Raw genomic sequence first — 25,145 nt, 5'->3', positions numbered from 1 at the left:
GCGAGCGTGAAACTTTTTCTTTTTCTTTTCTACAACTTTTTGGTTGTAACCAAATCCTTTTCAGCCTGAGTGCGTTGCTGTTCACGCTCTGCCCTCTGCTCTGTTCCAAAAGCCACTCCAAGGCTAAAGTAAGCGCTTAGAAAAGCTGCGCTGAAAATTATCGAACTGGAGGTGATGTGTTACCCTGGGTCACGGATCTACTTTCATGGCAGAGGGAGCCAAAAGTAGGGAAAGCTGAGCAAATGCTTGCCCAAACCTCCCTTTTGGCAAATATTTCTCTCTGTGTCCTCAGCAGGAACGTTAAAATATTCTGGTCAAGCTCCAGTTTCAGCCTTTAAAAAAGTTTCCCCGTGTTTTCAGCTTGAAAGAACATCTTTTGGTTCTTGCCCTGGCCTGCGTGGTCCCGTTGGCTTTTCAGCTGCCGGTGGCTGAAGTCAGCAGGGTGAGATCTGCAGCTTTGTTCGGCAACGCAGCAGCTCTCGGGCGTCCCCTTCCTCCGCTCCTGAAGGGTAGCGGGAGGCTTTTCTCAGACCGGAGCAGCTTTCTGTTGTCTTCTCGTAGTGCTCTGCGCCTGTTTCAGGAGCAAAGTTCCTTGCAGCTCCAGCTCTCCGCTCGTGGTGGGTGGAAGGAGCCCTGGCGGTCACGGCGTGGCAGCTGCCGGGGGGGGGCTCGGGGCCGCGGGTTTTGGTGGCAGCTGTCCTGGCGAGCTGCGCCGCCGCGGCCGGCGGGTTCGCTGAGCGCCGATGCTCTGCTGGGGCCGGTCCCTCCTCTCTCTTGCATCACCGCGGGTGCGTGTAGCTCAGGGAGCTAAACCAGCCGGAAAGCGCCGCTGGGGTGGTGCCGGCGTGGCCTCGTGCCAGCCCGGGCTTCCCAGGAGCTACCTGCAGCCGGGAGCCTGCCGGTGCAGGGCAGGGGACGGCAGCGTGGCGAGGGGGGTGCCAAGCCTCCGAAATCTGTTCCGATGTTTCAGGGTTAGCTCGAAATACGGTGGCAGGCGGCAAAAGTGTGGCCGTTGTTTGGTTGGAAGGCAGAGGGCGGGCAGCAGGTATGCGTGCGGACAGGATTGATTCAGTGGGGCTTAAACTGTGCCCGTTTTTCTATGTGTACATCCCTTAATCAGAGCAGAGCTGCGGCGTGAGGTAAGGGAAGCGTGCCCCACGCGGGCAGTGCGCTCAGGGAGGAAGTTACTGTTGATAAACAACCTCTTTCTTATTTCCTGGCTCATTCAGTAAATGTGCAGCTGCAGTTGGCTGTTAGCTTGTGACTTTTCTCGGGACAGCGGCTGCGTGTCCCTGCAGCTAAAACAGAAAGCTGCGTCGAGGTAAGCAGCGGGTGCTGTGCGCTGCCCGAGTTTAAGGTAAATGCAGCGGATGTCTCCAACCTGGAGCGTGCTCCGCAGGTACGGTCCTGCGGCAAAGGGACCTGCAGGGACACAGCAGTGGGACAGCGTGTCTAGAGCAAAGAGCTGACTTATCAAAACCCAGTTGTTCCCTACGGTCAGCTGTGCACTGAACTGCATGTCCTGCTGAAGACCAGGAGGTGTGGCGTCTGCGTTAGCAAACCAAAGGGTTCCAGGGCCGCTCTCCTGGCCCCGGGGCTGCCCCTCGGAACCCGTGTGTGTCCGCAGGGTTACGCCTCGGCCCTTCAGAGCTGGGTGACCGCTCGGGAGTGTTCCTGAACTTCGCTGGAGGTCGGTGCCTGGGCTCAGCGTGTAGTCTCGCAGGCAGATCTGAGCCGGGAGCCCCGCTCCTGACCTGGTGGTGCCCGGGTACGGCTGAGCTGGAACGGGCAGATGCAGCTGTGGGGCTGTCCTGGGGCTCAGAACGCTGGAGCTGGGGCTGGTTGAGCAGGTGCAGACGTGAGAGCGAATGTGCAGTAATTCTGCTGTGGTCTCGTTCGGATGTGTGTTATGGCACCAAAGCGATGTTCGCTGTGGCTGAAGGGGCAGGCTTCAGGAGTGCAGGCGCGGCGTTACGTGGACAGCTCAGGGCGCCGCGCTCCTCTGTGCCCCAAGCCGCTGTTCCTCTTGGCTCGGTTTTGCACGGTTCCTGTGCCACGGCTCGCTGGAAGAGCAGAGGAGCCGAGAGCGGCGGGGAGCTCCGTGCATCCTCCTCCGTCCGCTGCTGCGGTGGCGAGGGCGCGGTGGCGTGCCGGGGGCCTGTCCGAACCCAGGCAAGCGATCCTGCCGCTGGCCGGGAGCCACGAGCAGGCCGTCTCCGCGCTTTGTTTGCGCAGAGGAAGGCGTCACGTGCCGAACGTGAAGAAATTCGGCGCTTGTTTTTCGTGGGAAGTCCCCGTGTGTGACCTGAGAGAACAGCGCTCCGCTGCACGGAGCTGGGGCGGCAGGAGCCCTGCGAGGGTGGGAGGAGCGCGGTGCCCGAGGCTGTCTCCTGTAAATGCTCCGACCCTGCTCATCGACCCTGCTCATCGGCCGGCCACCTAGGCTTGCGAAATGCCCTATTTCATGCTACCTGTTGTGAGCTGGAGCTGCTACAGCTGTGTTTTTCCTTCTGTGCTGGCTTCCTGCAGAGCCAAACCGCCTTCTGTTGGCTTCGGAGGGTGAAAACCTAGTGAGAGGGTGCGCTTGGCGGGGCAGGGGAAGCAGAGCCGCGGTGTGGAGGATGCTTCAGGCGCAGATGTGAGCTCTGTCGTGGTGCTGCTTCTCGCAGCAGCTCCTGCGGCAGGAACCCGGCTCCTCTTGCAGGGGGGTTGGCCTGGAGCAGCGCTGCGATGGGGCTAACGCCATGCCGCCCCGGTAGCGCGCAGCACGCGAGCTGCTCTGGCCTTCACAGGCCCGTCTGCTGCGTCCCACAGGAGATCGGGGCAAAATCCAGCAGGAAGCTGGGGGAGCAAACAGCTTGCCTTCGCAGCGGGCTTCGGGGAGACCCGCCTCGTGAGGGGGCGATGCTCTGGAGAGAGGAATCGGAGGAGGGTCTGAGCGGCAGGAGCTGGGCCGTGGCTGCACGTCCGCTTGCTCACTCGTGTGCACAAACTTGAAAATCTACAGAGGTTCAAAGACTGCTGCAGAAATATACAGCAGTTCAGAGGGGTCCGTAAAACATTAATTGGGGACGGACTGGAAGGAACGGATGGCCTGGCAGACAGCACTGGTGGTTTCTGCTACGACTCGCCTCCAGTGCCTGCCTGCAGCCTTCCCGCGTGTAGGCCAGCGGCGCTGGGCTCTGCTCGCAGCCTGCACCCGGTTTAACTGGGAACAAAACGCGTGAGGCGTCTGAGGCCGGGCGCTCAGGCCTCTGAAGGACTGGTGAAATGAAGAATTAATTAGGGAGGGAAAACGGGGAGGAGGAGGACGGGGAGCCCAGCAGGCCCTTCCCGTGGAATTGCAGAGCCGGCTTTTCACTTGCAGCGAGGCAGTTAAAGAGGTGGCTCTGCAGAAAGTTAAATGATTAATCAAAGCTTGTGAAGCGAGCCGATAGCCGCGGCTGGTGAGGTTTGCCTTGTTTGTTTTGGGTGGAGCTCCCTGTGGCGTGGCATGCGGCTTTTTCAATCCCCCAGGTAATGTCACCGCTTGCCTGCCGGTCCTCGACTGATCTCCAGGTGTGAGACCCGCCTCACCGGGGACGACTGATCTCCAGGTGTGAGACCCGCCTCACCGGGGACGGGAAGCCGTGGCTTCAGCTGCTCTGTTCCACAAAAACCCTGCCCGGACACCCGTGGGACGGGCCCGGTGCGGCTGGTGGCCGCCAGCCCCGTGACAGTGACGTCCCCTGGCCAGGGAAGTGCCTCGGCAGCGCTGCTCTGGGGGCACGCTCCTGGCTGCACGGGACTGAAGCTGTGCCGACTGCTGGGTGTTAGTACAGAGCTGCAGTTTTCTTCGCTGCCTAATGAGATGCCTCTCGTGTGGACCGTGGCACTTGGATGTATTCTGCCTTCATTTTGACAATGTTGGGTTTTTTTTAAGACCTTCCTGTGAAGTCAGCCGTTGCTCTGTGAATAAGAGCTCGGTTTTGGTCCAGTTTACGTGTGAAAGAACTTCTTCCCGGTGAGGGTGACGGAGCGCTGGGACAGGCTGCCCAGGGAGGCTGTGGGGTCTCCTTCTCTGCAGATATTCAAGGCCCGTCTGGACGCCTGCCTGGGCAGCCTGCTCTAGGGAACTGCTTTGGCAGGGGGGTTGGACCCAATGGTCTCTTGGGGTCCCTTCCAACCCCTACAACGCTGTGATTCTGTAGGGTGTCCTTCCACACGGATGGTCCTTCCACTCTCTGGATGCTGGGGCTTGCAGTACCCTGAAAGCTGCTCTCAGCTCCTCTTGGGAATCCGTGGGAAGACAAGTTTTTGCAAATGGAGCCCTCAAGTTGGATCTGGTACGGCAGTAGTCGGGAAGGGCTGAGGTGGAAGAGGAATCCGCTGCGCTAGGAAAGCAGGGGACTACAGACTGGTTCCGATCAGTCATCCAATTAGCCGCCTGCCATTTTAAAGCTAATTCCCCGTGACGGTCCTGCTGGGAGCACTGACCTCTTTGGGGCTGGGTTACGGGGCTGGGCACGCCTGCTGCCTTGCACGTGCAGCTGGGCTCGGCAAGCTTCCTCGCCGGCTCTGCAGCCGATGGATGGAGGTGACCGCGCAACGCCGGGTGGTTAAGCTTTTATTATTAGCAGTACGGCCCCTCAATGACAGCCGGCGGGGCCGCCTCTGGCCCTGAGGGCGGTGCAGCCCGTGTTCCCAAGGCACCGTAACGCGGTGAGACCCCGGGGTCCCCCCGGGCAGCAGGGCGGCGGTGGGGACGCAGGTGCCCGGCTCGCGGTGCGGGAGGAGGAAGCGGTGCCCGAACCCCGGGGAAATCCCCGCCGGTCGCAGCTGGGGCAGGCACCTGCCTGCTCTGCCTCCCGGGAGGAGGCTGCAGCTCTGCCTTCTTGTGACTTCTGTACAAAATCGGGTTCAGGTAATGCTGTGGGAGGACCTCAGAGCTTGTCCGGAGACAAACTGACAAGAGAATTGAACCTGGGATGAACTTCTGCAAACTTGCGTTGTGTCGACACAAGTCTTTCTGCTGGCTTCGAGAAGAAAAGTGCTTTCTGAACTCGCTGCTAGTGAGACTTCCTGAGCCTTTTGGCATATAACGGGATCCAGTTAGTTGTCTTTGCTGTACTCAGAGAAAAAGGTCTCTCTTTAATGGTCCTAAGGTAAAGGAACGCAAGGGGTGCTTCAGGATCTTGAACACATTTTCTTTCTTTGTGTTCTTACTTAAAGCCATAAATGCAGTTGAGGTACTAATTTTAATGTGGAGCCTGGGTATACTTCTGCTTGGTTTCTACTTTAACTTCGTTCTGGCACAGGAGGCTTAAAGATCTGCAGGCTTCCTTCACTGAGCTTGTATCTGAAGCTGCGAGAGCACCGGAGCGGCCTCTCTGCAGCAAGCGGTGGTCTCTAACCGGCTGGGAGTGTAGGTGTGCGAGCGTGTCTTGTGCACCTCCTGTGTGAGGCTCTTCCGAGTGGGGACGCTTGAGAACAAAAGCCAGTTTTGTTTCCAGATGCCATCTGCTGCGCCTGCAGAAGAAGGATGGGCCTCGCCCTTGGGTAGCACCCAGAGTTTTGGCCAGAGTGCTGGCAAAATTTGAGAATCATCTTCTAGTAAAAGGTAGCTGGGATCTGGGCATCACCAAGGTTTTCTACAAAAAGCAGGAGATTCGAGTTCTTTGCATTTAGACGCGCTCGGGAGCGAGCGGTGCTCTTCTGGCTTCACCCCTGGGGTGGAGGGAGGTGGGGGCGCGAGCTGTCCTCGCCAGCAGCGCGGTGTGCCTGCGGTGGGCGGCTGTCGCTGCCCAAACGTGCCAGCGTGGAAGATCATTTGGGGGCTTTTGGCTTCAGTTCAGCACGTGCACCCGTTGCCTACAATGCGTGTTAAAGCATAACAGGTGTGCAGAACGAAGCGGGTGCTCGATCCGTCTGTGTGACGGTCGGGTTCTGCGTGGATGTGCTTAGCTCGGGCTGCTTGGAGGGATAAATGCACAGCCAGGACGCGTGGTCTGATTTCCTGTCTCCCTTAAACACCGCTGGTGTGGGATCTTCTCAGAGTCTGATCCGAATTCGTCTCCCAAACGAGGCAGCTTCGGTGGGGCGCACTGAAAACACTGACCTGGTTGCTGATAGTCCTTCGAATAAAATGTGAGGACTGAGATAACGAGCCACGCCTGCTGCTGCTGCTCTGCTGATCCCCCGGAAGGCACTGCGCTGCACAGGAGAGAAGTGTGGCTGCTGCTCCGGGTGGAGCTGAGCGGAGAAGAAAACTTGGAGGATAACCACGTGAGCTCACGGCTCGATAGCTGTGGCGGTAAGATTATGTGAATTCCTCTAGAGGAGGAGCAAAGAGGCAGAGGGGAAGCCTCCTGTTCCAGGGCAGAAGTCAAGGGGCGTCAAATGCCACCCACCAGCTCCGCGTTCAGAGCGCGGGAGGAGATGTGAGCTGTGGAACTTGCCTTTGCAGGGTGTTGCGGGTGCTGAAGGCTTGCACGGGCTTGTGGAAACGGCAGGTTGATAAATACCTGGAAATTCCCTCCTGCTCTGGAGGTCCCTAGCTGCGTGCAGGGCGGGGGAGCCGCCTCTGGGTGGTGGGGTGCTGGAGTCTCGGGCAGAAGGTCGATGGAGACCTGCTGTGGGCCTGGTACTTACAGCAGAGGGGCAGGTGTTCAGTTCAACCTCGAGCTGCGTCTTGCTTTCCTGGTGCACTGCAGGAACCAGCCAACACGGCCGCAGGTCGATCCTTTATCACCTTCCCTGGGCTGGGGGAAGCTGATGAGAAGAGGGCGAACACCGCGTTCACCTCTAGAAAGCGTGAGGAGGGAGACCTAGGGAAACGAGGCGGGTCAGCTGCGTCCCAGAACAACCACAGAGCGGTCTCCTCACTGCAGGGCCAACGCTCCTGGAAGCTGTTCTTATGCATGTGGAGGAGAAGGGGGGCAGGGGACGGCCAGCTTGACGTACCGAAGGCAGGCTGTCGCTGATGGGACGGCTGTCCCTGGGGAAGGATGGGGCGCTGGGTGTTCCTCACCTCGCCTGTAATGAGGATTTCGGTGTCATTTCTCCACGTCCCCCCCATGGTATGGTTGTGACCGAGCTGGTGAGATGCAGGCAGGTGACAAGGTCAATACAAAGCTGACGGGAGAGCCAGGCACAAGGGTCTGGTACGAAATTAGGGGCAGTGATCCTTACAGAGACCAACCGTCTTGTTCTGTGGTGATGCTTAGTGCACCAGAGGTACTGAGGGCTCCCGATTTCCTGGTCAGATCCCTGGTGCCTTGGTGCTCAGGAGCTGGTGGCTGTAGGCAGCGCCACTGGTACGTGTTTAAGTTTATTGTCCTCCTGCTTTGAGACCAAACCGCGTGTTTTTGTTTTGCTTTTGCTGCTCTGTGGTTCAGACTGCTGTTCTGCAGAAGTACTCGGGTCCTGTGTGGTAGCCGCAGTGCGATGTGTTCAAGTGCCTGTCCCGAGCGGGTACCGACAGCCCTCAGGCCAGGTGTCCAGGAGCTCGGTGTTGTGTTGGTACTGAAATGGAGCGTTTGGCTCTTCCAGAGACACATACGGGGTGATCATAAATGTGCACGATAAAGCTCCTTATCCTTCTCAGATCAGGGATTAAAACCAGGTGTGTAGCTATCAACACTGCAGCCTCAGAAAGCGTGGATGAAGCTGTTCGGCCAGCCAGGTTACATGCTTACCTGGCTTCTGTTGTGTGTAAAACCCAGAGACATTTTTTTTCTATGCTGAAGCGCATCAAAGTTTAGTTGCAAGAAGATTACGATCTCTCTGCCGGCTCTCAGGTGGGTTCAGTGTGCTTTTATCTTCAGGTAAGCTTAACAGAAAGAACCTGCGTGTGAGAGCTCCGTCAGACCGGGGGCAGCAGCTGTGCCTGCCTCCTGCTTGTAGTGCTCCGAAGCAAGCCCAAACTCTGCCGTGCACGTGGACAAATTTTGATTGTGTGTAGCTCTGTAGTGGGTCCGTGTAAAAACCTCCGCAGGAATCCTTGCTCAATGCCCTCTGGTTTGCTTTAGGAGGAACTGCTGCGAGTACCAGTTGCTTCCAGGCAGGAAGTCCGACGGACGTCACCTCACTGCAGCTCCTGTGGGGTAGGAGCTCAACTTCCAGATTAAAACTTCGTTGTCAAGAGCACAAAATAATTCGTTGTCATTGCTCCGCTACAGCTCCTTCCAGTGGCTTTATACACGTCAAACACTGTCTTCCTTCCACGCAGCTGTGCTGGCCCTACAAGAGTCCGAGTGCACCTACTCGTGTTTGGTAGGATTCTGAATAGAAACTCGGTAAGATTCACGGAATTGTGGGGGTTGGAAGGGACCCCTGGAGATCGAGTCCAACCCCCCTGCTAACAGCAGGCTGAGCAGTAAGGCATCCCGGCGGGTCTCAACTATCTCCAGAGAAGGAGACCTCCAGAGGAGGCCCCCCGACCTTTGGGCAGCCTGTCCCAGCGCTCTGTGACCCTCTCTGTAAAGAAGTTCTTGCCCGTGTTTGTGTGGAACTTCCTGCGCTCCATTTTTCTGGCTGTTGCCCCTTGTCCTGTTGCTGCACGCCACTGAAAAGAGCCTGACCCTGTCCATTTGCATCCTGCACTTCAGATATTTATAAACATTTATCAGATCACCTGTCTTCTTCCCTGGGCTGAACAGACCCAGGTCTCTCAGCCTTTCCTCGTATGGGAGATGCTCCAGGCCCCTCATCATCTTTGAGGCCCTCCCCTGGACTTGACAAAGTCTTTTTTGACCATCTTTTTCGAAGTGGGGAGCCTGGGACAGGGCACAGTGTTCCAGATGTGGCCTGACCGGGGCAGAGCAGCGGGGCAGGGTCATCTCCCTCGACCTGCTGGCCACGCTCCTTTTAATGCACGCCAGGATCCCCTTGGCCTTCTTGGCCACCAGGGCACACTGCTGGCCCACGGCCAACCTGTCGCCCACCGGGACCCCCAGGTCCTTCTTTGCAGGGCAGCTCTGCAGCAGGTCAGCCCCTCACCTGTACTGATGCGCGCAGTTATTCCTCCCCAGGTGCAGGGCTCTGCGCTTGCTCTGGTTGAACCCCATCGGGTTCCTCTGCCCACCTCTGCAGCCCGTCCAGGTCTCGCTGAATGGCAGCACGGCCTCCTGGGGTGTCAGCCGCTCCTCCCAGCTTTGTGCCAGCGAATTTGCTGGGGGCGGACACTATCCCTTCGTCCAGGTTGTTGATAAGTTGACCAAGGCCGGGCCCCGTACGGACCCCAGGTGGATACCGCTAGCTCCAGGCCTCCAACTAGACTCGGCGCTGCTGGTCGCGACCCTGTGAGCTCTGCCAGGCAGGCAGTCAGTTCTCAGTCCGCCTCGCTGTCCGCTCACCTGTCCCACGCGTTCCTAAGTTCCTTCTCAAGGATGTTGTGGGAGACAGTGCTGAAGTCAAGGCACACAGCACCCGCTGCTCTCCCCTCATCTCCCCAGCCAGCGATGACGACCCAGAAGGCCACCAGGCTGGTCAGGTATGATTTCCCCTCGGTGAATCCATGCTGACTGCTCCTCATCACCTTCTCCTCTTCCGCTTGCTTGCAGGTGGCCTCCAGAGCAAGCTGTTCCATCACCTTTGCAGGGACGGAGGTGAGGCTGGCCTGTGGTTGCCATCTTGCTGCTTAAAAATTGCCCTGCTCTTTTTCAGACGAGTCATGCAACCCCAGTTCTGCTCGGACAAATTCTTCTCTCCCTTTCCATGTGGGGAAATACAAACTGGCTCTTAAACCTCTTAGACGCAACAATAAACATTACCTCTTATGGCTTATGGTTTTGCTGTTCAGAACCTTTTTTTGAGCCCCGTCTATGCTCTGTCCCAATATGTCATTCCCTGAGATCAACAAAGCCCACTTACTCCTTTTTTCCCCTTTTTCTTTCTGGCTTGTGACGTATAAACTGAGCATTTTGAGGGATTTGTGGCTGCTGAAAAGCTGCAGCAGGCTAGTGTTCCTGGCAGTTGTGGCTTTTGCAATGTGAAAAGACCTCGGCAAGTAAATGGAAAGTAATGCTCGCATGGCATTGACTGCGCTGCTCCTGTCTCCGCGTGACAGGTAGCGGGCTCTTCAGCAGCAGCAGCCTTCTCTCTTAAAGGCGTTTGCAGTACAAGTGTAGTTCTGCTTGCTCAGTGCCGCCTTATTGAATATCCGTGTACTCCCAGAAATACTGAAAATGAAACTTTGTCCTTGTGGGCATAGCCCCCCTGGTGGCAGAGGGTCAGTGATAACGCCTGGTGGGGTTTGTGCCCTTTCCGTCTGTGACACTTCGCCCTCTCCCAGGCGTGCCTCTGGTACCTCAGCCACAACTGGTTCGGTTCTCTCCCGCTGAAGTGTGAATCCTGTTCCTGCTGTCGTGAACAAGTCAGCGTTTGTTGCGTGGTGCTGTCAGAACATCACTTAAGCTGTCTTTCTGCAGGTAGCGTGCAGGAAAAGCGCGACTTCTGGTGCAGGTTGCGGCTGGCTGTCACTGAGCAGTGACAGGTTCGTAGGTTTCAGCTGAGATTCAAGTCTCACAAGCCGCTTATCTTGGTTTTGAGGTGTTGGTGTGAAGCATCACTTCAAAAGCCTGTTCCTCTTCCACGTAAGACCTTGAGGATCCTAGAGTGGTTTGGGTTTGAAGGGACCTTAAAGTTGGCCTTGTCTGCAGCCCGCCGAGTCCCCCTGCTCGCCTCCCTGCAGCTGTTTCCAGCTCAGCCTGCAGATCTCGGTTCTTGAAGCTGCTCACAGGGCTGCTAACAAAATTCTCACGTCAGAAGTGCAGTTGGAATGGCAGTAACGAGTTTATCCTTCATCAGGAAGACTTCATTCTTGCCTGAACTTGGGTAGGTTTTCTTTCACTAAATAAATGAACATGTCTTAGGAAACCTCATGATTAAACACCTGTGTCTCTACATTTGGGCCTTCTGCTTGCTTCAGGACGTGTAGGTAATGAACCTCAAAGCCAGGTGGCAAGGCGCCCATACAGCCCCGGTTTATCAGTGTCTTCAGTCCCTGAATGCCCCCGGAACACGCTCACAAAATGCTTTTTCCGTACTTGTCCTTAGCTGAGCGCCTGCGGGGTGGTACCTGACCGTGCGCCTGCTGGAGGGGGGCTCTTGGTGGGAGTAGGAGCTCTGCAGCAAACTGGTACCTTCCTGACAAAGGTTTGGAGTTGTAGGTGAGCTCTTAACTCCGTTAATAAACTGGTTTTATTTGCGTGGTTCTCTGCAAATGTTACCCGTTCCTTAACCAAGCAGCTCATGTGCTTCAGATGCCTTTCGTTTTGATGTTTCAGGCTGCTGAGGCTTCCTGTCTCTTTGACCTAACGTCTGCTCTTGAGCTGTGCGCTGCTGAATGTTTTCCAGTCTTATAAGGAAAGAATGAGTGCTAAGGTTTCCTCTTTGCTGTAGGGGAAGGAATGTGGAAAAACAATATCCTGCAGGAGAGCTGCCTTGGTTCGAGTCACTTACCTGTATCTTCCGTGGTTACTTGAATGTGGAAACCCGTGTGCTCCAGTTAGCAGGGGCTGTCAGGGTCACGTCTCTGTCCTTGCATCTCGTGGGGATCTCAGCGGCTGCAGGGACCTTGTTGTCCTCTGCTACATCTGTGCAGAGGTGAGAGGAGAGGTGCCCTGTGCACCTTCTGCCCTCCCGAGGGGTTTCTGTGGTCTTACAGAGAAATCTTGTGAGATATTGGTGTCTTGCATGAAATCTGGTCATCCCTCTTTGCTTCCCCGGGACACTGCTTGCGTATGCTGCCTTGAGCTTTCTCTGCATCTGTCTTGGTCATTTCTTTCCCGTGTAGCTGAAGGAGCATCACGGGGCCTTACAGCCCAGATAATGCCTCATCGCTCTCTGGTCCTGTGCTGATGCTGCGCTACAGCAGAAGTAGATCTGAAGGGGAGACGTGGGGTCCTGGGTGGTCTCCTGGGTCTGCAGCGGCGATGGGGGAAGGTTAAGGCTGGGAGATTTGTCTAGAGCCAGCACACAGCGCGGGGCTTCCTGTGCTACCTGTGGAGGAACGCAGCAGAACGGGAAGGAAGCGGGGAGAGAATTCCCGATGGAGCAGATCGCCTCCTCTGGCCTTGGCCAGGGACTTGCAAGGCCTCGGTCTGTGGCCTGTCGGAAGAGGGAAGGAGCCCCCTCCTTGCTGCCAGGCTCCGGCAGTTTGCCGGTACCTGCTGCGCACCCGCCTGGTCCCTGAGCTGCTCTTACACCTCCGGCCCGTTGCAGCGTGTGCTCACCAATTCCCACGGGCAGCGTTTGGTGGAAAGCATTCCTGGTTTTAATACCAGAGGCAAAACGGGTAAAGGGAATTGCGAAGCCTTGGTCACCGTGTCTAAAACAAAACACACGCGCACACTCCAGCTCAGCGACCTCCGGCTGGAAGGCGCGCGGCCGTGGTTTCGGGGAGGACAGGCGGGCCCGGGGGCTGCGAGCAGCTCGGGGGGTTGCTGGCAGGCAGCGCGAGCATCGTGCCAGCGCCCAGCAGCGCTCCTACGGCCACGGGAGGCTTTTGCATTTCCAGGTCCGTCCAACTGTGTTTGAATGAGGCTGTGAGGAGCTGTAGGAGGTTGTTCTGAGATGTTTCTGTTCGGAATAGCCAGGCACATAGCCTCATCGTCAGCTCTTCGTGTTCACATGGAGGCTTTTGGTGCTTGTTTGCCTCTCAGGTCAGTGGCACTGAATTTCCCGAGGTCTCTTCTTCAGCTCTCTGACTGGTGTGAAAGCTAAGGTGGGGAAGAGAACACACTTTTTCCAGCAAGGACAGAGGAGCATAAAGATACCAGCCATTTTCCTGTAGTAAAAGTTACTAATTCTACTCTGGTTCTGGTTACTTGAGGACACATTTTAGAAATTAAGCAGTACTGAGGTTCTTCTGGTTGTTAACAATTTTACTCAGGGCAAGGTGGAGTTCTGAAAAGGAAGGTGCTTGAAAAGAAGACTTTTCTCACTGTTGGCAATAAATACTCAGCGTTGCATGTTCTCGTGCCTTCGGGTAAGCTGGTGCGCTCGAGCCGCGTTAAGCATTGCTTGTGCAACGACCTTGGGGCCTGAAGATGATTTTTCAGTTGGAGGCTCTGCAAGTACCTGCCCAGCAGCAGCAATCTGTCTCGTGGCAGCGATGCTGCTCAGAGGCGGCTGTCGCCTCTCGGAACAGAGGGTGCCAGCGAAGGACACGGTCCCAGGTGATGGGTGAAGGGCCTGCGATGGCTCCGCACGGCACGACCCCCTGGTGCGGGGTGGGAGCGGGTATGGGGAGGTGGTGGTCTGCTCCCTGCGTGTCCTCGTGGCGTGTCCAGGGGAGGTGCGGGACCGTGTCTGCCTTGGTGCTGGCTCCTCTCTGTTCTAGTAGGGCCGCATGCGTGTTTGAAGCTGCTTGGCAAACCGAATCATAAAACGGATCTGGGCCCTTAATAAAAAAAAAAAAAAAAGGTATTTTTAAAAAGGCATTTTTAGCCTGGATTAGGGCCCCAATCCTGTTTACCACTTTGGCAGCGCACGTGTTTGTGCAGCCCGGAGGAAGGGAGATGTCGCTGAGGTGCAGGGCTCCAGCATCAGGACCTTCAGCTCGCAGGAGTTTGTGCGAATGGCGCGCTCAGTCGCTCGAGACAAATGCAGTGTCTTGGCAGCAGGTTCAGTAAAAGAACCGGTCTGAGTTTAGCAGCAGGTCACGTCGGGTTTAGCAAGCCCGTGCTCTCCTGTGCGTGCCCTGGCCGGCCCGCTGTGCCTCCCGGCTGCAGCAGGAGCTGCCTGCGAGCTGCTCTTTGCCCCCCGCGGGGCGGCCGTCTGAAGGCCGTTTATTTTTGAGACTTCCTCGTTGGGCTGCTACGCGCAGGTTGCCGGGACTCTGACCCGCTTGGTGTTTACTCTCCCGTTGCTTTGTGGTTTGTTTCTTGTTGGGAACCATCGACCTGCACTGGGAGAGCCTTGCTGGCTGCCCCACGCTCTCCTTTCACAGCCCGTAGGTACAGGGCCTAAGCTCGAATCCTGTTCCCAAATACTTATTGGGAGCTTAAGGCCGCATACATTTGAAGCGTGTATCTGTACAGATATACACGGCTTTGCAGAATTCTGCATCCAAACTTGAATTTTTGTGCTGTGTGGCAGAGCCAGAACACGCGGCCAGGTGCAGGTAGGTCAGCAAGGCTCTCGCTGACCGCTGCGGCCTTCTCATGTCGTGTTAGATTGCTGCTGTACAACTCCTCGGCCTTCCCGAGCCTTGAGAGGTAACGCAGGGAACGTCTGAAAGCGTTCCTCTGTTAGTCCCCGGTAGACTTCTGTCCCTTCCCCTCCCATACGCACGTTGCTGCTGGAGGCAGGTTGCACTCGAGCCCACACCTCGGAGGTGCTGTTTCAGTCCCTTGCTTCTAAATTAAGGCATATAAGTGCGAGGTCCAAACGTCTTAAGGTTTTTTTGTAGAGAGAGTTGCTTCTGGCTTTGTCTGTCACAGATTCAGGCTTCTCCCAGCGTTTGAGGTCGATACAATCCTGTCGGTGCTCTTTCCTCACGTAGAGCTGAGCTGATCGGGCGTCCAGGCGGAGGTGTGCGGGTCTGGCAGGATCGCGCGCCCTGCGGCGCTCACGAGGAGGCTGCAGCCGTCCTGCTGATGGGCCTTTGCTTCTGCAAATCCAGAAGTGGTTTACTTGAAGCACTGCTTCAGTTCCTGCTCTGCCGTATCCTTGAACTGCTCACACGTGCAGACAACTTTGGAGCCAGGTTGCTGTTCCTTGGGCCAGCGCTCGCCTTCTGCCTCGCTGCCCCAGTGGCGACTCCGTGGAAGGAGGCCCTGCGCTTCTTGGAGCTGCTCGGCCCCGTGTCCTCCGAGCTCGGCGCTCTGCACATGCCTCACCAGGTTCTGTGGGTGAAATGTGGTGTCTGAATCTTGTCTCTTCACGCTGCTGTTTCCTCAGACACCTTTGAAAGTGGTGTGACATGCTGTGGTCCTAGCCGCTGTGGAAGAGCGGTCACAAGCACTGGTATGTAATGGCGCTAGGTTTCCGATGGCATAGAATCGCCCGTTCCTTCTTGACCTCATTTCTGGTTAAAGCCTTGAACGGCGTTTGGCTAATTGGATGAGTGGCGAAGGCGCTGCAATGTGGGTCAGGCCCTTCCGTCCTTCCCTTCGCTTCCCTCAGTGCTGCCGGGAGGAGGCCGCGGCGTGCTCTGGAGCGACCGCGGCACGGGGGCTTCGTGTCATGTGTGCCTGGCTTTCTGTAGCCGACCCATTTCTGTGTGAAATGCTTCATTGCATGGAGGTCCCCCCTTACTGACGGGCTCTGTAAGGGCACTTGCCCCCTACCACCTCTGTGGCGGGGAGGCGAGGGGTCCCGCCTCACCCCGTGCTGAGGCCTAGTCAGCGGGTGTCACCGTGGGGGGGGATGGCTTCTCGAGTTGCTGTGGTTTCCACAGCTTTCATGAAGTTTAAATTCTTAAATTCTGTTTCCAGGAAGTAGCAGGAAGGAGCCCAAGTTTAAGCGGTGATGGCATTTACAGCGCTGGCTTGGGCAATTCTCTTCCTTTCGTGTAGAAGACGATCGATAGCAGGAATTCAAAAGTGCCCTTTTATCAAAACTTGCTGAAAACGTTACTGGATTAGGGTGCTTTTTTTCTCATTCTGAGCTTGGAGAGTGATGTTTAAAAACAAACAAAAATCTAACCTCAGTTGCCGTGAGGCTTTTACCTGAAGTTTGGATGCCGGTGTGCTGTACTCAGTCCCAGAGCCGCCTCTGGTCCCTCAGAGCTCGCTCACACGGAAAGTTACAGCTGAATCTCACTGCTGGCAAAGGGCGAGCTCTAAAAGAAAACTCAACAGCGTGACCCAGTAAGTCGGTTGTGCTGGGCCGGTCTGGGGGAGGGGATGTCTTTTTTTATTCCCTTAATGAGGGTTTTAGCTCCTTTATTCATGAATGATTCATTGCAGCCCTGTAAGGAGGCTGCCTGCCCGCGGTGTGAGCGCATTTCAGTGCGGTGCATGCTAATTTGGTGCGCCCAGGGTGCTCGGAGGCCGTTCCCAGCCTGGAACCCTGGTACCTGGGAACGAGTGTGTGGATTCACTTCGTATGGTGAATGGAGTAGCTTCCCTGGACTGATGTTCTTCTTTCCTCATCCTGCAGTCAGCGCTCAATGCTGTTTTTGTTCAACAATTGCTGAATTTCCTGAAGACCTCGAGCTGAAACTAACTGGAAGGAACTCGTTCCTGATGTAATCTGCTGGAAAAGGCACAGCAGTGGAAGTGTTCAAAAGCTCCTTTCCCGGATTGTAGTTTCTAGCAGGATAGCTTAGTCTGCTGCCCTAGCTTTTCATGTTGGTGTTTAGAAATGGAAAGATAGATAGCTTGGTGGCGTGGCACTTCGAGGGGGGAAAAATGGACGCATGCTGTTTCAACAGAGCTCAATATGGATGCTATTAGTGCTTCTGAAACCTAGCGTTTGTTTTGTCAGTAAAATGCCAGACCATAATGAGAACCGAAGAAATTCCTTGTACGCAAGGCTGAAAGCTGAGCCGGATCAAGAACGTCGTATCCTAACTTTCCAGAAGCACAAATAGCTAGGCAAGGCAGTGAGGATATTGAAAGGCGAGGGGGAAAACTTGCTGATGGATGAAATTGAAATTGCTTTGCCAGAACTTTTTTTTGCTCTGCTGTCTGCCAGCAGATGAGGGTCAGATTCCCAGCTGATGCAGTTTCCCTCTCGTGGAATTCAGGGGGCTGCAGCGTGAAGCAGGTAGCAGGTAGGTAGGAGTCATGGACTGCCTCTGCTTTGGCTTAGCCAAATTGCAGTCTGGTGGCTTTAAAGAAAAATTTGTGGGCATCAGAAAAGCTTAATCTCTGGCAAGTTCCTCGTGCCTTGGCAATGAAGTGGTGGAGCTATGGCACTTTGCTGCAGTGTTGATGATCTATGTGGATCTGAGTGGAAATCTTTAGGTAGTTTTACTGTTGGAAATACTACTGAAAGAGTGTTGGTGTGGGAGTGCAGCCACCTGATGGAACTCTCTGCAAACAGTACGCCACATCGATATGTCTGAACACTGGCTGGTGTGCTGTAAGGTGCAAGACTTCCCCCGGGGGCATCCCTAAGGTAACCCCTGACTGCAGCGAGCTTTCCCATAAGCAGGTAAGAGGGGACGTGAATGTGGGTGGGGTGCACCTTGAAGCTGTGTTTTCTGCCCCTCAGTCCCCATCAGGCCCCCCAGTGGGATGAAAACCAAACAGTGCTGCGTCGTCTGTGCCTGCGTTCATGGGTGGCTGAGGAGCTGGTCCCACGCAGGCGTGATGCAGCACTACCAGCAGCTGCTGATCAGCTCCCGAGTGCGTGCCCCAAACCAAAGACCTGCACTTCGGCCGCAGGAACAGCGTTGGCCTCTAGTGGGGTTTCACTTGTAAGGCTTCCTATGGCACGTGCGATTTTCCATGAAGTTTTGTTCTGCGAGCGTGTTATTCCCCTAACAGTGTGTGCAAAGGATGCTTGGTTGTTCTTGAAAGCAGATGTTCAGTTGGTTTGTTTTTGCTGTTTCGATGGTCAGACTGAAGATAAACGTTTGAGAAGCATCTACTAGCAGTTACTGCACTGGGTTGTGTGGTCAAGTGCCGTATTCCAGTATTTCACTGGAAAGAAGTACGCGATTCCCAACAGCCTGGTACTGCTTGGGTTGTTGGGTGGCGTACTGAAGTGTCAGGAGATCAGAGCGGTAGTGGCTATGTGATGGTCCAGCTTTGATCCAGCTCTCCTGGGTGGAAACCTCCACCAGCGAGAGCTTTGTGCAAGTTGAGCAGTTGGAGCTGGAAGCGGGGGGAGGAGGAAGAGGAGGAGTGGTGTGTTGAGTTAATCCTGCGTTGTGTCAGTGTCCGGGGGGGTCACTGCAGCCTCTCCAAGCTCTGGAGGAGGGTAATTTTAGTTTCTGTAGTAAAAAGCTGGAGGGAAATGAACATAAGGAAACATGACTCTAGACTGCATTTTCCTAGAAAGGCTCCAGATGAAATTACATCCGTGGAGATCCCTCCAAAGCTAAGGCTGGATCTTCAACTTGTAACGTCTCCGAGCTGAACACCCTTGCTCTTATTGCTCCTGATAACCTTTGGCTAAACACAGAGCTGTAGCACTGAGGTTCTCGTTGCTTTCCTCCAGAGCTGCTTCCTGTTAACAGTCAGGCAATGCAGTAATGGCCTCGCCGTGCTCCTGAGCTTTGTTTAAGGATTCTCTTCATGGGGTTTGCCCTCCTCCTCTTCTGTCAAATAACTGAAGAAAGGAATAAAATCTAAAATGGGGGGGGTTACCTGGCCTACCTTCCCATACATACCCAGGCAGGGAACTTACCTCTAAGCAAGATTTCTGCTCACTGGGAGACTTGGGAGGCAGCTCAGAGGAGTTAAATGCCCTGCATCCTGCACGCAGTGGCACACTGTGCTTAGATTTGTGTGCTCATTTCACTAGCAATGGTGGCGCTGGTTGGTTTCACAGAATTGTAGGGGCTGGAAGGGACCTCCAGAGACCATCGGGTCCAACCCCCCTGCCAAAGCAGTTCCCTAGAGCAGGCTGCCCAGGCAGGCGTCCAGACGGGCCTTGAATATCTGCAGAGAAGGAGACTCCACAACCTCCCTGGGCAGCCTGTCCCAGCGCTCCGTCACCCTCACCGGGAAGAAGTTCTTTCGCATGTTGGTGCGGAACTTCCTGGGCTCCATTTTGTGGCCATTGCCCCTGGTCCTGTCCCCACAAACCACTGAAAGGAGGTTGGCCAAATCCCTCTGCCTCCCACACCTCGGGTATTTATACACATTGGTGAGATCCCCTCTCAGCCTTCTCTTCTCCAGGCTGAACAGCCCCAGGTCTCTCAGCCTTTCCTCCCAGGGAAGATGCTCCAGGCCCCGTATCAGCTTTGCGGCCCTCCGCTGGACTCTCTCCAGGAGATCCCTGTCTCTTTGTACTGGGGAGCCCAGTTGCTTCAGTGGTGTGCGGTGTTTGGTGTGTCTTCGGAACCAGCGCTCGGCCCTAGCAGTACCGAAAGGACTCGCTGTGTGTGCAGCCATCCGTGCTGCTCAGCCTCAGCCGCCTTCCAGCCGGGCTGGCGCAGCGCACAGGAGCGCCGCTTTCGAGGCCCCGTTGAGAACAGGCTGCTGTTGTGCTGGGCTTGGGGCGAGAAGTGCGTTGATCTCATCTGAAGGTGGAAATGAGATGAAAGCTTGGAGGTCAAGGTGATTGTTCTGGTTGCGGGGCGGCAAATGCATGCCGTCCTACTCCCAAAGCAGCAAGCCCTGAATGATCGTGTTTGGAGTTCTGCTTCTTTGCTTCTCAGCTCTTAAATCCCTCCTGCTTGCCCTGCCTGTGGTGCATCATTGCCCTGCTGCTTGTCAGCTCCCGCCGTGAGCTCTTCCTGAGGGTGCCCTCCTGAGCCCGGCGCTGCAGTGCCCTTCTGCACATCCCTGGTGCTTCCAGCCCCGTCCTTCCTGCTGCTCCCTGCCGCTGGGACCCGGTTCTGCCAGCCCCGTGGTCCTTGGGACGCAGTTCAGTGCAGTCAGATTCAGGCTGCAGATAGCTTCCTGGGAGCTTCAGAGGCTGAGTAATTACGGCGAGCCCTCGTTGTACAGGGCGATGCTGGGAATGCTACTCTCTGTCGGGAACGCCTCGGGCTCCCCAGGTTGCTCTCAGAGCTGGGAACACCCGCGGGCAGCAGGGCTGGTGCAGGAGTGGCGCTCCGGATCGGACAGCATGGGAGGAGGACGTGGACTTTGAGCCTGAGCTGAGCAGCGCTGCAATAAGAGAAGTGCCGAAGTAATTTACATCGACAAATTTACTTTCCTTTTATAGCGTGTCTCAGAGCATCTTCCGCCGAGGTGCTTCCGTGTTCTTACCGTGCTGCCCGCTGCCGCTTCGCTCTGTGAGCAGCCTGGGTGAAATGCGCTCTTCTTACTCTGCTGTAGGCTTGGGGCGAGGTGGAGTCGTCCTGCCAGTGCTCGTAAATCTGGGAGACGTGGAAAAAGTGAACTGCTTTGAAGAGCAGAGACGCTGGGGGTATTTCTGTGGGAGGTTTTGTGTGGTAGGCTCGTGCTTTAGGGGTGTCTCTCTTTTCCAGGTCTGCCTGGTATAGATGCTTACCCTCTGAAATTTAATCCTTTGAATTTAATTGCAGGTAGGATGAATGCGTTTTTCACACAACTACTCTGAGGAAGAAAGCTGCCTTTCTTCCAAGGTGTAAAATTAAGGAATGTCTTCTGATGGTCCTGTTTTCTTTGAAACCCTTGCAGAAACCAGTACGGCTTCAGGGTACAAAGCAGAATATACTGCAATAAAGAACTTCTTTTAACAGTTTTTGTTAACAATGAGCCAAAGAGAGTACTTTGGCACCTAAGGCAGCATAATTTGAGCATCGGTGACACTATCTCAAGTGCACAGCTTCACCGAAGTTGCACATTGACGCTTCCCAGTATTAATAGCTAGGTTCACACAATGAGGTGGCTTCTTGGCATCTTGTTGTTGGTGTCTGCTGGTTTGTGCTTTCGATTGTCTAAGCTGATGCCGAGCACAGTAGGAAGGTAGCTTGTAAATCCCGATGCTTAGTTTTAAAATGCCACTGCTTCAGTTCTGTGGCGGATAATAGTGGCTATATCTTTTTATTACGCACAGCAATTAAAAAAAAGTCCTTGAGTGAAAGATCTGACATGGCATTAAATGGGCAGAAGAGAGGAGAAGCTACTTGAGGTACATTTATCTTCTAAAGCCTCTTTAATCTCCTCGTACCTGGTTCTTCTGGCTCAGCCTGTAGAGCAGCACGCAGTTACCACTGCCTTTTAAGGTGCCAACTGCTCTGCTTATCTAAGCAGAGACTTGAACACGTTTCTTGAAGAGCACAAGATGATGACCTGTTGCCAGGACAGTGCAAACTACCCCAGTCCTGCGTAGCCGCAGCCAGTTGTGCTGGGTTTGTCTGTGGCACCACCACCTCCACGGCCCCGTCCCACCGTGCAGGGCTGGGGCAGCCGTGGAGCAGCACCGCGGGCGGGTGTCCTGGGGCTGCTGCTGGCCTCCATGGGGTGAAGCAGTCCTCCGTGGAGCGAACCGTGTGGATTTAAGTGCTCCTTACTCGCCTTTGGGATACCCGTGGGGTTGGGCGTGCCGCTCGAAGCTGCGTGGTGGGGGCTGCGTGCCCTGGGGGGACACGGGGCTGGCAGGCCTGTCTGAGCTGCTCGCTCCGGCCTTGTCCTTGGGCCGGGGCAGAGCTCAGAGCTGTGTGTTTGAGGCTGCTGGGGAACATCTGACCGCTGTAAACAAGTCTCTGAATTGTCGTGTAAACTCTCTGCTGCTGGAAGGAGCCGGGCTGCTGGGCCAGGAAAGTTGTTTTTCCAGATGAGCTCGTCTAGACCGAGCTTAAGCGTTGGGCGTGTTTCCCAAAGCTGGACCCTTCCTGGGATTTTGTTCTATTTAAACCGTACCTAATTGCGTAGTATTCACGGGATAAAGTGTTTTCAGTGATCCAAAAGCCTTTTGACAATTGTTCCTGCTCATGCTTTGCAATAAGGCAGTGTTTTCTTCCCCCTGTTAGACGATGCCTTTGTGAACTTTCAGGTGATGAAAGGGCTTTCAGTGCTGGTTCTGTGGCGTAGGAGCAGTGGTTCTGAGGAGTCTCCTCCTGTGTTGTGCCTTACGTGTCGGTTACAGGTAACCACTGAGAGAGACTAAAATCCCTAAAACTTCCAGTTCGTGCTTTTCTGACTGCAACTTGCTTTATGTTCTCATAGTGAAGGCAACACAAGAATGCGAAGCTTTTTGAATACTTCTCTCCTCTGACTTGCTCTTGCATCCTTGTCTCCATCCTCCCCGTGCTTCCATTTATCTTAAGTGAAACTCTGAGATCTTCTGATTCTTGCCATATAGTTGGTTACATGGACCCCAGCTTCTGTAGAAACTGCCTGCAGAAAGCAGTCATTCAAGACTGGCTTAGCATTAAAAAAAAAAAAAAAAACACGTAACATTCTTAACAAAAAGAGGCAATTGTGATTTTTCCCCCATTTTTTTCCCCAAAGTATTCTCCCAGCTGCTTCTGAGTGAGGCTCCTGAAAGCGTTGACTTGGCATTAACATCTGTGTGTTTGCCACTCTTTGGCACGCGTTGGTCAGTGCTCGCGATAGCCTCTGCAGAGCGGTTCTGCAGCTCCTTTCCCTGCACATCCTGCACTGCAGCAGCACCACAATAACTTGTTTGGTGTCTCCTCCTTTCCTAATGTGTTGAAGTCTTCTTTCTCTACTTAGACATGGTTGTCCAAAAACATTTGGGTTTCTGAGGACTGTTTGTCTCAGCAGAGGAGGCCTGGGTTTTGTGACTTTTTTTTAAGCAACTAAAATGGCACCTTGGGCCTCGAGCTAGCTTGCTAGTCGCTTTAATTTCATGCGATTTAATGTCCTCACTGGTGTATGTGGGGAGGGGAGAGATGCAAAGTAAAGATTCTCACCCTCCTGTTGAGCATCCTGTGTCGAGTCAGGGAGTGGCCTGGCTTTTGTGGGCCCTCCTTTTCTACCAGCAGCAGGCACCTTGTGTGGTGAGGCCGGCATTATTTTGAAGTCAACATCAATGGTTAACTGGGACTTAATGCACTCTTCTCGTGGGTTTGAGCACAGGCCCTACTGATCAGTTTTGCTGTACCCAGCCCTGTGGCACCCCACCAGTGGCTCCAGCCAGGTGCCCCGGCTGTGTACTCGGCCACCTGGGGCGTGCCCTCAGATGAAGAATGCTCTTGTGCATCCTCCCAGTGGAAAATGGCTTGGAATTTGTACTGTGATCTGGCAGATAAAACTATCTCTCAAGTATAATGACAGATAAGGCTTCCATGGAATCTCTGAGCAGAATCCCAGATGATTTAAGTCCATAAAACCTGTGCTGTGCTGGAATTGTGCAGTTAACCACGTGGAGCTATTGAACTTTGCAAGATCAACAGTGCGTGATCCTCGCTGCCGTGTGGCAGTCCTGCTGCTGTGCTCCCTGCTCTTCTGGCCTTTCTGCTCAGAATTAGTGCGTGTGAGCTGGGGAGGGGAAGCTGGCAGCTCAAATCCTGCTGCTTGTTCTTGGGGGTGGAGAACTGTGGGCAAGAAGGAAAAGAAGTGGCCCTCCTTTCCTGCTCAGGCTCTTCTCATTAAAGTTTTATTGCTAATCTGTCTTCCTGAGCTCTCACTGCTGTACTTTGGGGTAATACACAAAAAGTTCACCTTGACGCCAGGACCTTTTAGCATCACCAAACCGAAATACCACACGCGTCTACTCTCGCCTAGCAGCCCCGGCTGAGCCAGCAGCTGGCCCAGCGGGGAGAGCCCAGGCCGGGGCCCCCAGGGTGCTGCCGGGCCCGGAGCCCCCGTGCTGTGAGGAGAGGCTGCGAGAGCTGGGGCTGCTCGGCCTGGAGCAGAGGAGGCTCCGGGGGAGCTCCCCCATGGCCGTCAGGACCCGCAGGGAGGTGCGGAGAGGCCGGAGCCGGGCTCTGCTCGGCGGTGCCCAGGGCCGGGCCCAGAGGCCCCGGGCCCAGCCCGGAGCCCCGGCGGCTCCCCCTGCCCCTCAGGCAGCACTGCTGGGCCGGGCGGGCGCCCAGGGGTGCCCCCAGCCATCCCGGGGGGCTGGGAACAGCCCAAGCCCTGTGCTGCTCAGTGAATAAAAAGCTGCCTTCCTTGGGGCAGTGGTGAAGACTGGCAGTTTTTATTCCTTTCAGCAGCAAAAGGGCTTCCTCTGCCTGCAGGTGTCTGGATGGAGAACACGTGCAGCGGTCTGAGGAGCCGTCAGTGCTAGCAGAGCAGCACTGAGAGCTGACTGGGAATGTGCAGGTCCCTGGCACCTCTTGGTTTCGGTGCCGGTGAGATGAGGCTTTAAGATCCTATGGGAACTGAAGGAGAAGGATAAAAATGCCTGGCCCTGGCTTGTTCAGGGAACTGGTGTGTGGTATCCTACAAGAATCCTCCTGACATCTGGTTGATCAGCAGTAGCTTCTCAAAGCACAGGTGTGCTCCATCGTGGTTTGCAGGCAGGCATGGCAGGGTCCGGGCTGATCACCCTGCTGAGCTCAACAACAAAAAGCCCTGTGGAAGAAAGGTGTGGGGCCAAGCTACCTGGAATAACTATGTAGAGGCACTGAGGTGGTCAGCAGCTGGACTTGATGATCTTTGAAGGTCCCATCCAACAGAACTGTTGTATTCTAAGCTTTCCATGGACATGCAGGGTTATAATTGGGAAACTTTTTTCCTTTCTGTTCTTAATATAATAACGTAACTTTCTGGTCAAGCATAGCATTAACTTGCATTACATTCACTGTTCACTAAGCACAAATATAATGCATCTTCCTTTGGCAGTCTTAAGCATCCATCTGTCCCCTGTTGTGAATTACGCTTTTGCCTCTTGCTCCTCTTGAAAGCTGAGGAAGACACACAGGTGCTAGGGTGTGCTTAGTGAGGGCTGGGAAAGGAGAGGATATATTTAACAGTTTTAATGCAGGAGATATTTTCTTAGCCCGTACTTCTGAAATTTAAGTGTGAATTGTCTGTGAAGAACCCTAACAGTATTAGACATCAAATTTCCTTAAACTTCTTAAAATCAAGCCAATCATTAGTATTAAAGTTGTCCCAACTTGATCTGGCTTTTTTGACGTTAACTGATGTAGTGCAGACTCCTCCTGTCTTACATGGACTTAACTGGTGGAAGTTCTGCAGATGCCCCATTTGTACCCCCATTCCGACTAGGATGAGAGAAGTTCAAGCCACTGAAAAAAATACCAAAAGTGAAAAAATTTCATTAAGAATCTGACTCTTGTTAGGGACTGTAATTGCATAATACCAATTGCAACTTTATTTCAAAGAAGAGATTTTCTCCTAGGTGTGTTGGATAAATCTGCATGGCTGTGAGCAGGAGCTGTGCCAGTTCAGAGCATGCTTGTTGATGCAAACAGTCTGCTGGGGTGGGTAGCTGTATGCAGTAGCTCTCCACTGCCTCAGCTAGCTGTGTCTGGCTTTATGTTTGTACCTCAGATATCTGCAGGCTTGAAGGATCTGGTTTTTTTGCAAGTTCTGTGTCTGTGGTACTTCAGTGGTTGCTGAAGAACTCCCAAATGAAGGGGATGGTGGAAAAGCTCCTCTGTTACTGTAAAGCATGACTGTTGTTCTCTTTAGGAAATGTTATCTAGGGGCAGTGCATTACAAATAAAATTTGGG

At 54.6% G+C, this 25,145-nt stretch overlaps 1 protein-coding gene across 2 annotated transcripts in view; it reads left to right on the top strand.

The window, feature by feature from the left end:
* ASXL2 (ASXL transcriptional regulator 2) overlaps nucleotides 1-25,145 on the top strand; it is a 115,754-nt gene that overhangs the window by 705 nt on the left and 89,904 nt on the right. The gene's annotated exons all lie outside the window — the stretch shown is intronic.

The sequence above is a fragment of the Anser anser genome (genome assembly GCF_964211835.1).
Source record: "Anser anser genome assembly, chromosome: 3".
Taxonomy (NCBI): Eukaryota; Metazoa; Chordata; class Aves; order Anseriformes; family Anatidae; genus Anser; species Anser anser.
Note: the sequence above shows the minus strand (reverse complement) of the source record. Positions and strands in the feature narration are given on the sequence as shown.